Below are 15,638 nucleotides of genomic sequence, written 5' to 3' on the forward strand. Positions count from 1 at the left end.
GTCTGATTCATCTTTTTCCAATACTGCGAGCCAAAGGCATGCTGCTATTTAGTCACAGTCACATGCTCACCCTTGACTCTATAAATAAAACCAGCAGCTTGGGCTAGCGAGTATAGTTCCTACACATTCTAGTGGGTTTTAACTATTTACTGTGGCAATGACAGGTCATGCAGAGGAATGGGTTCAACTATCGCAGCATAAAGTAGCAGTTGAATCGTTGTTGTCCTAATGCAATAAATGAGAGCAGGAGCAAGAGAGTAGCATTTTATCGAAATGAACAAGGGGGGTTACTTGCCTGGTAGATCAATAGGGGGGGCACTGCTCCTCAGACAGGTACTCTCGAACACTCTTCGGAGCAGGCCCTATCGAGAAGGAACGGTGACGGAAATCAAACACAAGCATATGCAAGAATATGATGCATGAACATGGCATGAATATGTGATATTGTTTGAACTAATGCAACTAGCATTCATTTGGTTAAAGTCCATTTGAACAAAGATTCAAATGCATCTTTAACATAAGCTCTTATAATTGCCATTCATGTGTTTTCATATATACAGCATGTATAGATTGGTTTGTCATGCATGAAAATGGCACAAATGGATAGATTGAATTTTTCTGATAATTTTTCATATATAAATTATTTCAATCTGAGCTACGGTTGAATTCCTATGAATTTTTGAAGTTTAAATCATTTTCTGGAATTTTCTGATTAATATTAAACCAGAAAATGAAATATTGCGTCAGCATTGCATCATGCCTGTGTCAGCAGGTCAACGGAGCTGACTAGGTCAAACCCGACGACCGGGTCCCACATGTCATTGGCTCACTGTTAACTGGGAGTTAATCCCGTGTTGACTGGGATTTGAACCGCTGCGAGGCCCGCCTGTTAGTGTCTGTTAGAGAGGGATTAGTGGTGATTAGCGCCTAACTAAACGTCCATGTCAGCCCACCGGAGTTCGGCCGGCGGCGACCTCAACTGCAGCGGAAACTCGCCGGAAAACAGCTACAGGGCTCGGTTTTGCGCGTGGTTTGCGTCTACGGGTAGCTGAAGTTCTCGCGCATCTAAAGGAGGCAACGACTTGCGCCGAAGTGGACTAAATCGACGGCGGCAGCAGCTTTTGCGGTGGCCGAAGTTCCGGTTAGTTTGGGCTCAGCGTTAGGGTGCTCGGGAGGAGGATCTGGTGGGAGCGGCGTGCTCCTGGGAAAGCAACGAGCGCGCTGACGCGCTCAGGCGCGGGCTATGGTGGCTAAAACGACGGCGGCATCATGGCCGGCGGCGACGAGCTTCGGCTTCGGTCGAAACGGCGACTGTGGTGATCGATAGGCAAGGGGAAGAGGGGCAAACGACGATGGAGCTCACAGCGGTCACAGAGGGCATCAAAGCGGGCTTGGGGAAGTACCAGGGCGAGCGCAGCGGCAAGGGGGATCTCCAGCGGCCGGCGATGAAGATGATGAAGATGACGATGATGCAGGGCCTTCGGCGAGGCGCGTCTTGGTGGAGAGGAAGACGGAGTCGAGGCGAAGCTCGTGGGCACGTCGGAGAAGCGAGGGGGAGGCGGTGGCTACGGCAGCAGCAAGCGGCGGCGGCGGGCGTGCTCGGGCAAACGGGAGAGGTAGCACCAGGGGAGAGGAGAGAGCTCGAGGGGGGTGCGTGGCATCGTCGGGGGCCTCCAGCAGCGAGCGGGGGAGTAGGAGGTGGCCGGCGCGTGCTCACGTGCGTCGGGCACACGCGCGCCGTCCTCCTGGCAGGAGGTAGGCGACGACTGGCGTCGGCCAGCTGGCTGGGCTGGCCTGCTGGGCCCCTGGGCTGCCAGGTAGGAGGCCCAGGTAAGGGTTTTTCTTTTATTTCTATTTTGTTTTGGTTTTCTATTTTCTGATATTTGTTTTGATTTGATAAAAATACCAAATCATTATATTTAATTCTGACAATTTTTGCAGGGGCCTAAGGGATTAATCCAAAGCCCCTCACTAAAATTCAGAATTATTGGAAAATATTATATATATATATATAAATATTTATCCAACGCAAATAATTTCTGGATTAATTCCAAATGGCCAAAATAAATATTTATGAGCTCCTAAAAATATTGGTTAGAATTTTACCTCTGCCCAATATTTTCAGAGAGAGACATGAACATTTTCTTAGACCCTTTTGGAGCAATTTTTATCTGGGTCATTTCTAGAAATGATTTCTGAGGGTTTCACAAATCCCCATTTCAATTTTAAATGGAATTTAAACATGATGCACAACAGACTAGCTGGTCTAGGTCGTACCAGAACTAGGGATGTGACACATAGGTAGGGGAGGTGTTTTTTAGGGTTCTTAGAGCAACAAGTAAAATCACAAATTTCACAAAGAATCCAAGCATAACACAACAATTTGTTTATTTGATCCCATAAGAGTCTCCCTTTTTCATACAAATGGTGACGCACAAAATGAGCATGCTCATCTAAAGATTTCCCATCAACTAGGCTAGTTGGGGTTTCAGCACGAGCGCATAAGGATCCAAGATGATCCAAGTAGAACACTTTAAGTGGATCCATATCAATAGATTTTCAGCAAGCAAAGATGCAAGAAAATAGAAGGCACATGGAAACACAAACAAAGATACATACGAGAAGAAGGCAAAGAAAAGGCAAATCTTTTTGAAAATCATTTTAGAAGTGGGGGAGAGGAAAACGAGAGGCAAATGGCAAATAATGTAATGCGAGGGAGAAGAGTTTGTGATGGGTACTTGGTATGTCTTGACTTGTGCGTAGATCTCCCTGGCAACGGCGCCAGAAATCCATCTTGCTACCTCTTGAGCATTTGTTTGTTTTCCCTTGAAGAGGAAAGGGTGATGCAGCAAAGTAGCGTAAGTATTTCCCTCAGTTTTTGAGAATCAAGGTATCAATCCAGTAGGAGACTACACGCAAATCGCCTAGTACCTGCACAAACAATCAAGAACCTTGCAACCAACGCGATAAACGTGTTGTCAATCCCTTGAATGGCCACTTGCAAAAGTGAGATCTGATAAAGATAATAAGATAAATATTTTTGGTATTTTTGTTGTATAGATTGAAAGTAAAGATTGCAAAATAAATAGTAAACTAGAATTGTAGATTGTAAAATTATATGATGTAAAGTAGACCCAGGGGCCATAGGTTTTACTAGTGGCTTCTCTCAAGATAGCATATATTATGGTGGGTAAACAAATTACTGTCGAGCAATTGATAGAAAAGCGCATAGTTATGAGAATATCTAGGCATGATCATGAACATAGGCACCACGTCCGTGACAAAGTAGACCGAAATGATTCTGCATCTACTACTATTACTCCACACATCGACCGCTCTCTAGCATGCATCTAGAGTATTAAGTTCATAAGAACAGAGTAACGCACTAGGCAAGATGACATGCTGTAGAGGGATAAACTCAAGTAATATGATATAAACTCCATCATTTTATCCTCGATGGCAACAATACAATACGTGACTTTCTGCCCCTGCTATCACTAGGAAAGGACACTGCAAGATTGAACCCAAAGCTAAGCACTTCTCCTATTGCAAGAAAGATCAATCTAGTAGGCCCAACAAAACAGATAATTCGAAGAGACTTGCAAAGATATTAAATCATGCATATAAGAATTCAGAGAAGAATCAAATATTGTTCATAGATAATCTTAATCATAAACCAAACAATTCATCAGATCTCGACAAACACAGCGCAAAAAGAATTACATCGAACAGATCTCCAACAAGATCGAGAAGAAATTTGTATTGAGATCCAAAGAGATAGAAGAAGTCATCTAGCTAATAACTATGGACCCGAAGGTCTGTGGTAAACTACTCGCACATCATCGGACAGGCTATGGTGTTGATGTACAAGCCCTCCGTGATCGAATCCCCCTCCGATGGAACGCTAGAAAAGGCCTCAAGATAGGATCTCACGGGTACAGAAGGTTGCGGCGGTGGAAAAGGTGTTTCGTGGCTCTCCCCGATGGTTTCAGGGTATAAGAGTATATATAGGCGAAAGAAGTAGGTCGGTGGAGCTGCGAGGGGCCCATGAGGGTGGGGGGCCCACCTTCCTACCTCGTGGCCGCCTCGTGGCTTCCTTGACCTTGCTACATCTTGTGCTTGCGTTGGTTTTCCCCAAAGAGGAAGGGATGATGCAGCAGAGTAGCATAAGTATTTCCCTCAGTTTTTGAGAACCAAGGTATCAATCCAGTAGGAGGCCACGCTCAAGTCCCTCGTACCTGCACAAAACGATAGCTACTCGCAACCAACGCGATTAGGGGTTGTCATTCCCTTCACGGTCACTTACGAGAGTGAGATCTGATAGATATAACATTTTTGGTATTTTTGGTATAAAGATGCAAAGTAAAAATTAAAGGCAAAGTAAAAAAGCAAAGAAGATTAAAGTGATGGAGATTGATATGATGAGAATAGACCCGGGGGCCATAGGTTTCACTAGTGGGTTCTCTCAAGGGCATAAGTATTCTACTGTGGGTGAACAAATTACTGTTGAGCAATTGACAGAATTGAGCATAGTTATGAGAATATCTAGGCATGATCATGTATATAGGCATCACGTCCGTGACAAGTAGACCGAAACGATTCTGCATCTATTACTATTACTCCACTCATCGACCGCTATCCAGCATGCATCTAGAGTATTAAGTTAAAAACAAAGTAACACTTTAAGGAAGATGACATGATGTAGAGAGATAAATTCATGCAATATGAAAAAAAACCATCTAGTTATCCTCGATGGCAATGATGCAATACGTGCCTTGCTGCCCGTTCTGTCACTAGGAAAGGACACCGCAAGATCGAACCCAAAGCCAAGCACTTCTCCCATGGCAAGAACTACCAATCTAGTTGGCCAAACCAAACGGATAATTCGAAGAGACATGCAAAGATAACCAATCATACATAAAAGAATTCAGAGAAGATTCAAATATTATTCATAGATAGACTTGATCATAAACCCACAATTCATCGGTCCCAACAAACACACCGCAAAAAGAAGATTACATCGAATAGATCTCCACAAGAGAGGGGGAGAACTTTCTATTGAGATTCAAAAAGAGAGAATAAGCCATCTAGCTACTAACTATGGACCCGAAGGTCTGAGGTAAACTACTCACACTTCATCGGAGAGGCTATGATGATGTAGAAGCTCTCCGTGATGACGGCCCTCTTCCGACGGAGCTCCGGAACAGGCCCCAAGATGGGATCTCGTGGATACAGAAAATTGCGGCGGTGGAATTAGGTTTTTGACTCCTCTTCTCATCATTTGGGGTATGTATGTATATATAGGAGGAAGGAGTACGTCGGTGGAGCTCCGGTGGGGGGGGGGGGCACCCTCGTGACTGCCTCTTTTGTTCCTTGGCGTAGGGTCCAAGTCTCCTGGATCACGTTCGGTGAGAAAATCACGTTCCCGAAGGTTTTATTCCGTTTGGACTCTGTTTGATATTATGTTTCTTCGAAACACTAAAATAGGCAAAAAACAGCAATTCTGGGCTGGGCCTCCAATTAATAGGTTAGTCCCAAAAATAATATAAAAGTGGAAAATAAAGCCCAATATAGTCCAAAACAGTAGAAAATATAGCATGGAGCAATAAAAAATTATAGATACATTGGAGACGTATCAGACCTCCACTCCAAGTCTCCTGGATTGTGTTTGTTCCAAAAAAGATCCTCGCGAAGGTTTCATTCCGTTTGGATTCCGTTTGATATTCCTTTTCTGCGAAACACTGAAATAGGCAAAAAGTAGCAATTTGCACTAGGCCTTTGGTTAATAGGTTAGTCCCAAAAATAATATAAAAAGGTATATTAAAGCCCATTAAACATCCAAAACAGATAGCATAATAGCATGAAACAATTAAAAATTATAGATACGTTGGAGACGTATCAAGCATCCCCAAGCTTAATTCCTGCTCGTCCTCGAGTAGGTAAATGATAAAAACAGAATTTTTGATGTGGAATACTACCTAACATAATTGTCAATATAATTTTCTTTATTATGGCATGAATGTTCAGATCCAAAAGATTCAAGACAAAAGTTTAATATTGACATAAAAATAATAATACTTTGAGCATACTAACTAAGCAATTATGTCTTCTCAAAATAAATGGCCAAAGAAAGCTTATCCCTACAAAATCATAAAGTTTGGCTATGCTTCATTTTCGTCACACAAAAATGCTCTCATCATGCACAACCCCGATGACAAGCCAAGCAATTGTTTCATACTTTAGTAATCTCAAACTTTTTACAACTTTCACGCAATACATGAGCGTGAGCCATGGACATAGCACTATGGGTGTAATAGAATATAATGATGGGGGTTGTGTGGAGAAGACAAAAAAGGAGAAAGTCTCACATTGACGCGGCTAATCAATGGGCTATGGAGATGCCCATCAATTGATGTCAGTGCGAGGAGTAGGGATTGCCATGCAACGGATGCACTAGAGCTATAAATGTATGAAAGCTCAACAAAAAGAAACTAAGTGGGTGTACGTCCAACTTGCTTGCTCACGAAGACCTAGTGCATTTGAGGAAGCCCATTGTTGGAATATACAAGCCTATTCTATAATAAAAAAATTCCTACTAGTATATGAAAGTGACAATATAAGAGAGTCTCTATCATGAAGATTATGGTGCTACTTTGAAGCACAAGTGTAGAAAAAAGGATAGTAGCATTGTCCCTTTTTTTCTTTTTTTTGGCCTTTCTTTTTTTGGCCTTTCTATTTTTCTTTTCTTGGGACAATTTTGTATTAATGATGATCATCACACTTCTATTTATGTACAACTCAAAGATTACAACTAGATACTAAAACAAAGTATGACTCTATATAAATGCCTCCGGTGGTGTACCGGGATGGGCAATGATTCAAGAGTGACATGTATCAAATTATGAATGGTGGCTTTGCCACAAATACGATCTCAACTACATGATCATGCAAGGCAATATGACAATGATGAAGCGTGTCATAATAAATGGAACGGCGGAAAGTTGCATGCATATATATCTCGGAATGGATATGGAAATGCCATAATAAGTAGGTATGGTGGCTGTTTTGAGGAAGATATAAGGAGGTTTATGTGTGATAGAGCGTATTATATAACAGGGGTTGGATGCACCGGCGAAGGTTGCACCAACCCTCAATGTGAGAAAGGGCAATGCACGGTACCGAAGAGGCTAGCAATGATGGAAAGGTGAGAGTGTGTATAATCCATGGACTCAACATTAGTCATAAAGAACTTACATACTTATTGCAAAAATCTACAAGTCATCAAAACCAAGAATTACGCGCATGCTCCCAGGGGATAGATTGGTAGGAAAAGACCATCGCTCATCCCCGACCACCACTCATAAGGAAGACAATCAATAAATAAATCAGGATACCACTTTCTTTATAGTCTGCAGTTCTATCTGCCAAGTCCAATTCATCTTTTTCCAATACTGCGAGCCAAAGGCATGCTGCTATTTAGCCACAGTCACATGCTCACCCTTGACTCTATAAATAAAACCAGTAGCTTGGGCTAGCGAGTATAGTTCCCTGGCGCCGGGCCCTCAATAAAGTCCATCGTGGCCATATCCCATGGTTTCTCTTTCTTAATGCTGACCCCAATGTTGATCGACCGTGCTTATTATGATATTTTATTCAATTCATACCACTCAAAGCCCAGGCCATTGGCTGCGCCGCTTTCAAGTCTCCTGGATTGCGTTTGTTCCAAAAAAGATCCTCGCGAAGGTTTCATTCTGTTTGGATTTCGTTTGATATTCCTTTTCTACGAAACACTGAAATAGGCAAAAAAAGAACAATTTGCACTAGGCCTTCAGTTAATAGGTTAGTCCCAAAAATAATATAAAAAGGTATATTAAAGCCCATTAAACATCCAAAACAGATAATATAATAGCATGGAACAATAAAAAATTATAGATACGTTGGAGACGTATCAGCAGCCGAGATGGCTACAGCTGCTGCTTGATGGCAGCTGCAAATGCCGAGAGCACTCGAGCTGTTGTCCGTGCCGCTGATGTCGCCCTGGCCCGGGTCGAAGCCATCCACGCCAAGATCGAGGATGCACACGCCAAGATATTCCAGGCCACCTCGGACTCCAGCATGCAACCCACGTCTGAAAAGGCGGCGGTGGCCATGGAGCACCTGCTTCCTCATGAGGTCGCCGAGCAGGAGCTAGAGATGCAGGAGGCGGCGGAAATTGAGGAGCGCCGGGAGGAGGAGTTGCGCGTGGCTGAGGTCGAGGTAGAGAAGAGTCTGTTCGTCGAGGATTCGGCGGTGGAGTACGAACGCGAACTCTGGCCCAGCCACTACTACGAGTACTACAACCTTGAGGGCGGCACCGAGGACGAGCACGAGGACGCGGTCGACTTCAGTAGGGGGACCACTACAAAAAAAAGACACATCTGTGACATTTTGGGCCGAACGAATTTTTTTCCTGTCATACATGTGACACTTCTATGACGATAATTGTGAAAAAACCCGGTATCATCGTAGATGTGGTGGTCTCCTACTTCTATGACAAAAAATCATGACAGAAAATGGGCTTTTCGTCCTGGACGGGCCGGAGACGCAGCTGCATGACATTCTTTGGGCCGTCCATGACGGAAAAAACCATGGTAGAAGCGAGGGGGAGGAAAATTTCGGGGAGTTCCCGGTTATGGTGGGAGGTTGGGGGCCGAGTGATGCGCGTTTCTCTCGTACACGTACGCACGTGTGTGCGAGGCATTGTCTCTAACTAAACCCAAGCGAGGCGTTGGGCTCTAACTGAACCCGAGCAATTGCACTACAGGCTACGCGTTACTGAACCCGAGCGATCGATTGATGGCTGTTAACCGAACCTGATCGAATGATTCCTTCGCTACTGCTGCAAACTGAAGCCGATTGATGCTGCCTCTGGGATGAACAGTGAGGATTGCAGGGGGGTTTTTGGATGAACAGTGAGCGGTAGCGTTGCTTCTGGATGAACATGACCCCGTGGTGTGGTGGAGGGCTGGATGAACAGTAGACGGTGGAGGGGTGCCTGTGAAGGGATGGTTGAACAGGACCCCATGGTGTGGAGGGCTGGATGAACAGTAGACGGTGGATGGGTGGTTGAACAGTAGCCGATGGAGTAGCGCGCGGTGGAGGCTGGATGAACAGGAGCCCGTGGAGGCTGGAGGAGGTCGACGGTAGCCCGTGGAGGCTGGAGGAGGTCGACGGTGGAGATGAACAGTATCCCGTGGAGTCCTGTTTTGCGGTACGCCACACCCCTCCCGATGAACAGGACCTCCGTTTCGACCGTAGGAGGTCCGTTTCGTCCGTTTTGCGGTACTCCACACCCCTCCCGATCAACAGGACCCCCGTTTCGACCGTAGGAGGTCCGTTTCCTCCTTTCTGCGGTACGACACACCCCTCCCGATCAACAGGACCCCCGTTTCGACCATAGGAGGTCCGTTTCCTCCGTTCTGCGGTACGCCGGGCCTCGTTTCCATCGCCTGTTCCGTCCAAGCCCTCCCGATGAACACGACCACGCATTCCGTTCCGACCCAGCGGGTTGGCTCCCACGCGTTCCGTTGCCTCCCGATGAACACGACGCATTCCGTTGCCTCCCAATGAACACGACGCATTCTGTAGCCTCCCCATGAACATGACGCATTCCGTTGCCTCCCCATGAACACGACGACGACGTTGTTTCTCCGTTCCGACCCAGCCATGTACATGAGCCCTCGCCATACGTATGCGCGAGTAGGCGTTCGAGACCCCGCCCGTATGTACACATACGTGGCCGTATTTTCTTTCTTGCACCCTGGCCGCTGTACGTACGTGTACATGCTACGTGCGTGCCTCTACTACGACACGTGTGCGCTTCTACATCCACCAGTATATATGTATGTACACGTTAGCGACAAGAATGACAACGCTACGTACGCTTCGACCATGTGGGTCCCGACTGTCAGGCACTTCCTTGCGTGTGAAGATGTAGCTGGTGGGTCCCAGCAGTTAGGGGGGCTAATCGTTTTTTTGCCCTGACACACTTCCTTGCATGCGAAGATGTAGCTAGTGGGTCCTAACAGTCAGGTGGGTGAATCATTTTTTTTTGCCCGAACGCACTTCCTTGCGTGAGAAGATGTAGCTGGTGGGTCCCGACAGTCAGGGGGAAACATTTTTTCACGAAATACAGTGGCCCGTCCGATGGGTCCCAGCTGTTAGGTGGAGGAATCATTATTTTCCGCGTAATAAGGAGGCACTTCCTTGCTGCGGCCGTGGACCCAGCTGTCAGCCTCTCCACGTACAGTCCACGTCTTATGGAAGTCGTTCCTTGACTATGTTGACCACTCCGCGCCGGGAGCACCAGGGCGGTGGACGACGACGAGGCCTAGGAAGGAGACGACGCGGAGCCGGGGAAGACGTGGCAGTGGAAGCCCGCGCGGAGAGAAGTACGAGGGTTCACTAGTTCAGCTGTAGTGTGAGGTTGCCGTCGCCGCAGGGCCTGGCCAGCGGTGGGAATAGTAGGGGGCGGTGAGGCCTCCGCGGCAACACAGCCAGCCACGGGAGGCAGGAGCATGCGGCACGACCGACGCTACTTTGGGCGGCTGGATCAAGAAGACCAGAGGTTGAAGAAGCACTATGGCCGTTGGATGGACATCGTACGGTCACTGGGGCTAGAATCGTTTATATTGACTAAGTTGACAAAGCCCTCCATCCCCGTCAACTTAGTAGGCCCACAAGTCAGCCTCCCACCAAGGTGGGTCCCATCTAGCAGGGGGTATTCATTTTTTGTGCGTAATAAGGAGGCACTTCCGGTGGGTCTGAGCTGACAGCAGGGGGAACATTTTTTTTGCGAAATATGGTGGCCCGTCGGGTGGGTCGCAGTAGTCAGGGGCAAACATTTTTTTCGCGAAATACTAGTGGGCGTCCAATGAGTTACTGCTGTCATGTGGAGGAATAATTATTTTCCGCGTAATAAGGAGGCACTTCCTTGCGGCTGCCGTGGACCCAGTTGTTAGCCTCTCCACGTATAGTATTCTTCCGATGGAATTCGGTCGTTGACCACATTGACCACGCCGCGCTGAGAGCACCACGGCGGTGGACGACGGCGAGGCCTAGGAAGGGGACGACGCGGAGCAGGGGAAGACGTGGTAGTGGATGACCACGCGGGCAGGAGTACGAGGGTTCACTGGTTCGGCTGCGCTGCCGTCGCCGCAGAATAACATGGGGTGTGGGTGAGTGGATGGAGGGATGGCCTGGCCAGCGGTGGGAGTAGTATGGGGGCGGTGAGGCCTCTGCGGCAGCACAGCCGGCCACGGGAGGCCGGAGCAGGCAGCACGACCGGCGCTGGTTTGGGCGGCTGGAGCAAGAAGACCAGAGGTTGAGGAAGCACTACGGCCATTGGATGGACATCGTACGGTCTGTCGAGCTAGAATCATGCGTATTGACTAAGTTGACAAAGCCATTCGTCTCCGTCAACTTAGTAGGCCCACTATACTGGGTCCCAGCTAGCAGGGGGAGTATTCATTTTTTTGTGCGTAATAAGGAGGCACTTCCTTGCGTGCGAAGATATAGCTAGTGGGTCAGAGCTGTCAGCGGTGGTAACATTTTTTTGCGAAATACAGAGGCCCTTCTTGTGGGTCCCAAATGTCAGGTGGCGGAACCATTATTTTGCGCGTAATAAGGAGGCATTTCCTTGCATGAGGCCATGGACCCAACTGTCAGCCTCTCCACGTACAGTCCACTTCAGATGCATGTCGGTTGTTGACCATGTTGACCACGCCACACCGAGAGCACCAGGGCGGTGGACGACGGCGAGGCCTAGGAAGGAACGACACGGAGGCAGGGAAGACTCGGCAGTTGTTTTTGTTTCCCACGCAGAGGGGAGTACGACTATACAAGGGTTTACAGGTTCGTCTGCCGTCGCCGGAGAATAACAACAGGTGTGGGTGAGTAGAGGGATGGCTAGGCCAGCGATGGGAGTACGATTGGGCGGTGAGGCCTGCGGGGAAGCACAGCCGGCCCCGGGGAGGAGGGAGCAGGCAGTCCCGCCGGCGCTTGTTTGAGCGACTGGAGCGGGAAGAGCAGAGATTGAAGAAGCATGACGGCCGTTGGATGGACATCCAACAGTTACAGGCCATCTGTGGAAAGCCTCTAATCTGTCGAAAATAGCATACAGCTCATCTGCCATTATTTCAAATAATTTACAGCCCATTTGCTAATTCTTACGGGTTTTTTTAGCCCATATTCTTTTTGTTAGGATTACAGCCCATATTGTGGCCACGGTTAAAAAATTATACGAAATTTTGCATATGTCGGTGCGGTCTGAACTGTTTTTAAGCCCGAAATTTCGAGTCACATTCAGACTGATTTTAAAAATAAATGTATATCAATATAAAATCCAATAAATTGTCCACGCATAAAAATCAATGCAATTTAAAATCTCGAAATGATAAAAATATATTTGAAACTAATTGCCAGTTTGATGTGTTTAAAAAATGTACAACCCATTTCTCATTACTGATAGGCCATTTTGTCGGCCAGCCGAATGAAGCTCTCCTCGTCTTGAAAGATTTGCAGCCCAACAGGCCTGATAAAGCGACTTACTTGACAAATCACAAAAAACTGGGCTAGCCATTTTCAGAAAGAAAAAAAACTACTGGGCTGGTCTGTGGTAAACATAAAAGAAAAGGCTGTCTAGACAGGCCAGAGTGTCCCGCACAGCCCAGTTGACACCCTGCTTCCGTCTCAAAAACAAATTAGATAAATGCCACTCCAATTATGGCGATTCATAAAAATTCCACTGCAATTTCCAAACTCTGAAAAATGCAACTGCAATTTTTCCAAACTTTGAAAAATGCCACTGCAGTTTGCAAACTTTGAAAAATGCCACTCCAGACTTCGAAAAATGCCACTAGAAATGGCATGAAATGGCATTTTTCAAAGTTTGGAAATTGTAGTGGCATTTCTCGGATACACCAGATTTGGAGTGGCATTTATCAAATTAACCCAAACAAAAATAACTGGGCGAGCTGCTGGGTCCCTGGTGTCAGCCGCTCGTTGTGCAATTATCTCATTTATTGACTACATTGACAATGGCATGGGACCCAGATGTCAGAAATCCACTAGGAGGAGCCATTTTTTATTGGCTTGAAATAAGGAGGCACTTGCTTGCGTACTGCCATGACCTTGGCGGGTCCCTACTGTCATCCTCTCCACGTACAATCATCTCCTAATTGTGTACGCGTCAACTTGCTAGGCCCACAAGTCAGCCTCTAAACCCGTGGAGGACAAATACAACCCATTTAAAGAAATAACAGCCCATTCCATACGTTCAAACGGAAAGTTCAACATTCAGAGCAAAGTAACAGGTCTGATCCACAGATAGAGTACTGAACTTCCACGTTGACAACCATCATAGCCAAGTTAACTATCTACTCCCAATAATACTCTAGTAGCATACAAGTACTAACTTACTCTTAGCTAACTAGACGATGTCGGCCGCCATCTGTGGTACACACTTAACGCCGACACCGGCGTCGTGCGCCTCGCCTTGGACTTGCAAGAGGTGCGATAGGGCGCGTTGCTCGCGCACGTTGGCCCTTTCCATGCCGGCGTGGTCGACCGAAGCTTCGGCTTCCAAGCGGGAAACCCACTTGACGAGATGGTAGTAAAAATCAGCGTCGCGAACACGTGCATGCCCGATAGCCTCCAGGGCTATTTGCCAGGCGCCGGCCTCCACGTAGTCGGCCCAGTTGCGGGTGCTCTGCTCGCGACTCGAAGCGTCGGTGCGCTGCTGCTCCATGTCCCGCTGGCAGCGCAAATCGGCGATACGCTGCTCCTCCGCCAGGCGGTCGCGCTCCAACAACTCCTCGATCTCTGCATTGCCATCTAAAGACAGATAGAATGCCTCCTCCCTCCATCTGCCTTCCGGTGAAAACCCGAACACTAGTTTCGGTGGTAACCGCCTCTGGCGTCGCCTACCGCGGACGGGCGGGGGCATGGCGAACGTGGCGAGCGACGTCGGGCCGGTGGGGGCTTATGAGGATATGGCAAGTTGGGTCACATTGGCACCATAGAAGGCCGGGAAACAATACTTATAGGCGGAAGGTAGCGCGACGGTCATCGGAATTCAATGCATAATGGCTTAGCACGCCAGCTTGCCGTGGAAAACTAGAGAAACTGAAATTATGACTGTGCCATCCCGTCCCGTCTGGGTCGCACGCCGGCATGGCGGTCAAATGAGTGCACTCGAATCATCTCCCTCCTTGTCAATAATGATTCCACGGATTTAAAAAGCCCGCAACAATTAAAGCGTATCTTTTTTCGCATCAGTTAGCTGCCTTAATTACGGCCGGCTGCATGCAGGCACTCAGAATGGCTCGCAGGCAGTACGCGAAGTATCATGCAATGAGTCGCAGCTGAGGGCACGCATGCAGCCACTTAAATCGCTGGAATTAATTAGGCATAAACTTCTGCATGCCGTTAATTATTGCCATGCCTTGGTCTTCCTGCTTTGCTCATGGGACTAATAAACCCGGACGGAGGGAGTACCTTGGTTGGTGGGAGGTTTGAATTAAGCCCTGCAAATCGGAAAGGAGGTACTACTACATGCGTGATCCGCTATTTATTCATGTAGGATCGAGTAGGTCGTTTCTTGAATTGAGCCCTGCAAACCAGAAAGGAGGTAGTATGTGCGTGATCCGCTATTTATCCGTGTAGGATCGAGAGTGTAGCTTGTCAGTTTCTTCATAGGTAGGCATTTTTATCCGTGTAGGATCGATAGTGTAGCTTGTCAGTTTCTTAAGAGGTAGGCATTTTTATTCAAAAAACGGCCACTTCGCATCTTGCGTCGCAAATAAAACTGCCAGGGCGCATTTGTAGGCTAGGTAGTGATCGATCAGTAACATGTAAACACTGAGTGAACAGAACTAAGTAACTGTTAATGCATCTCAATGATTCATAGATCATATACAAATATATAGCTCCAAAAGCAAAGATCAGCCACTTTGGATCTTGCGTCGCAACTAAAACTTATTAGTAAGATTCCCATACATAAGATCAACATGTTAATGCATCTCAATGATTCACAGATCATATACAAATATGTAGCGCCAAAAGCAAAGGTCTAGAAAAAACATCTGTTCTTCCTACTAACATGGATGCTTCTCTTGGCCAACATTCAGTACAGACTGAAAGACAAATTTGTTTGTGAAGTCTACAATTCCTCTTTAAACGTAAGTGGTTTCTCCAACAGCTAGAACCATGAGAATGAACCACACATGATGGAGGAACATCCACTGCAATATGATTTGGTCTTTTCTCGATCACACCACGAGACTATTTTCGGAATACAAACTTTAACTTAGGCAAAATGATGCCCATTGTATAATCAGACAAAGCAATGAAGCACCTAGTGTTGGCCAATAAATAGTATAGTACTACTTTTCTGCAGTCCATGAAGTGACTATCCAATGTTTCCATGTCTATTTTCAAATGGCACTGCATGCAATGACTATACTATTCTCTTGTGCAGTTCAACCAAAAGTGCGGACACTTTGTTTGTTTGCCAAATAGCAATGGGCAGCCATCTCTATCTGCACAAATATCAAGCAGCTAGTAAACATATACCACACATTGTATTTTCGGTTTAAACA

This window comes from Triticum dicoccoides, chromosome 6A (genome assembly GCF_002162155.2).
Source record: "Triticum dicoccoides isolate Atlit2015 ecotype Zavitan chromosome 6A, WEW_v2.0, whole genome shotgun sequence".
NCBI classification, from domain to species: Eukaryota; Viridiplantae; Streptophyta; class Magnoliopsida; order Poales; family Poaceae; genus Triticum; species Triticum dicoccoides.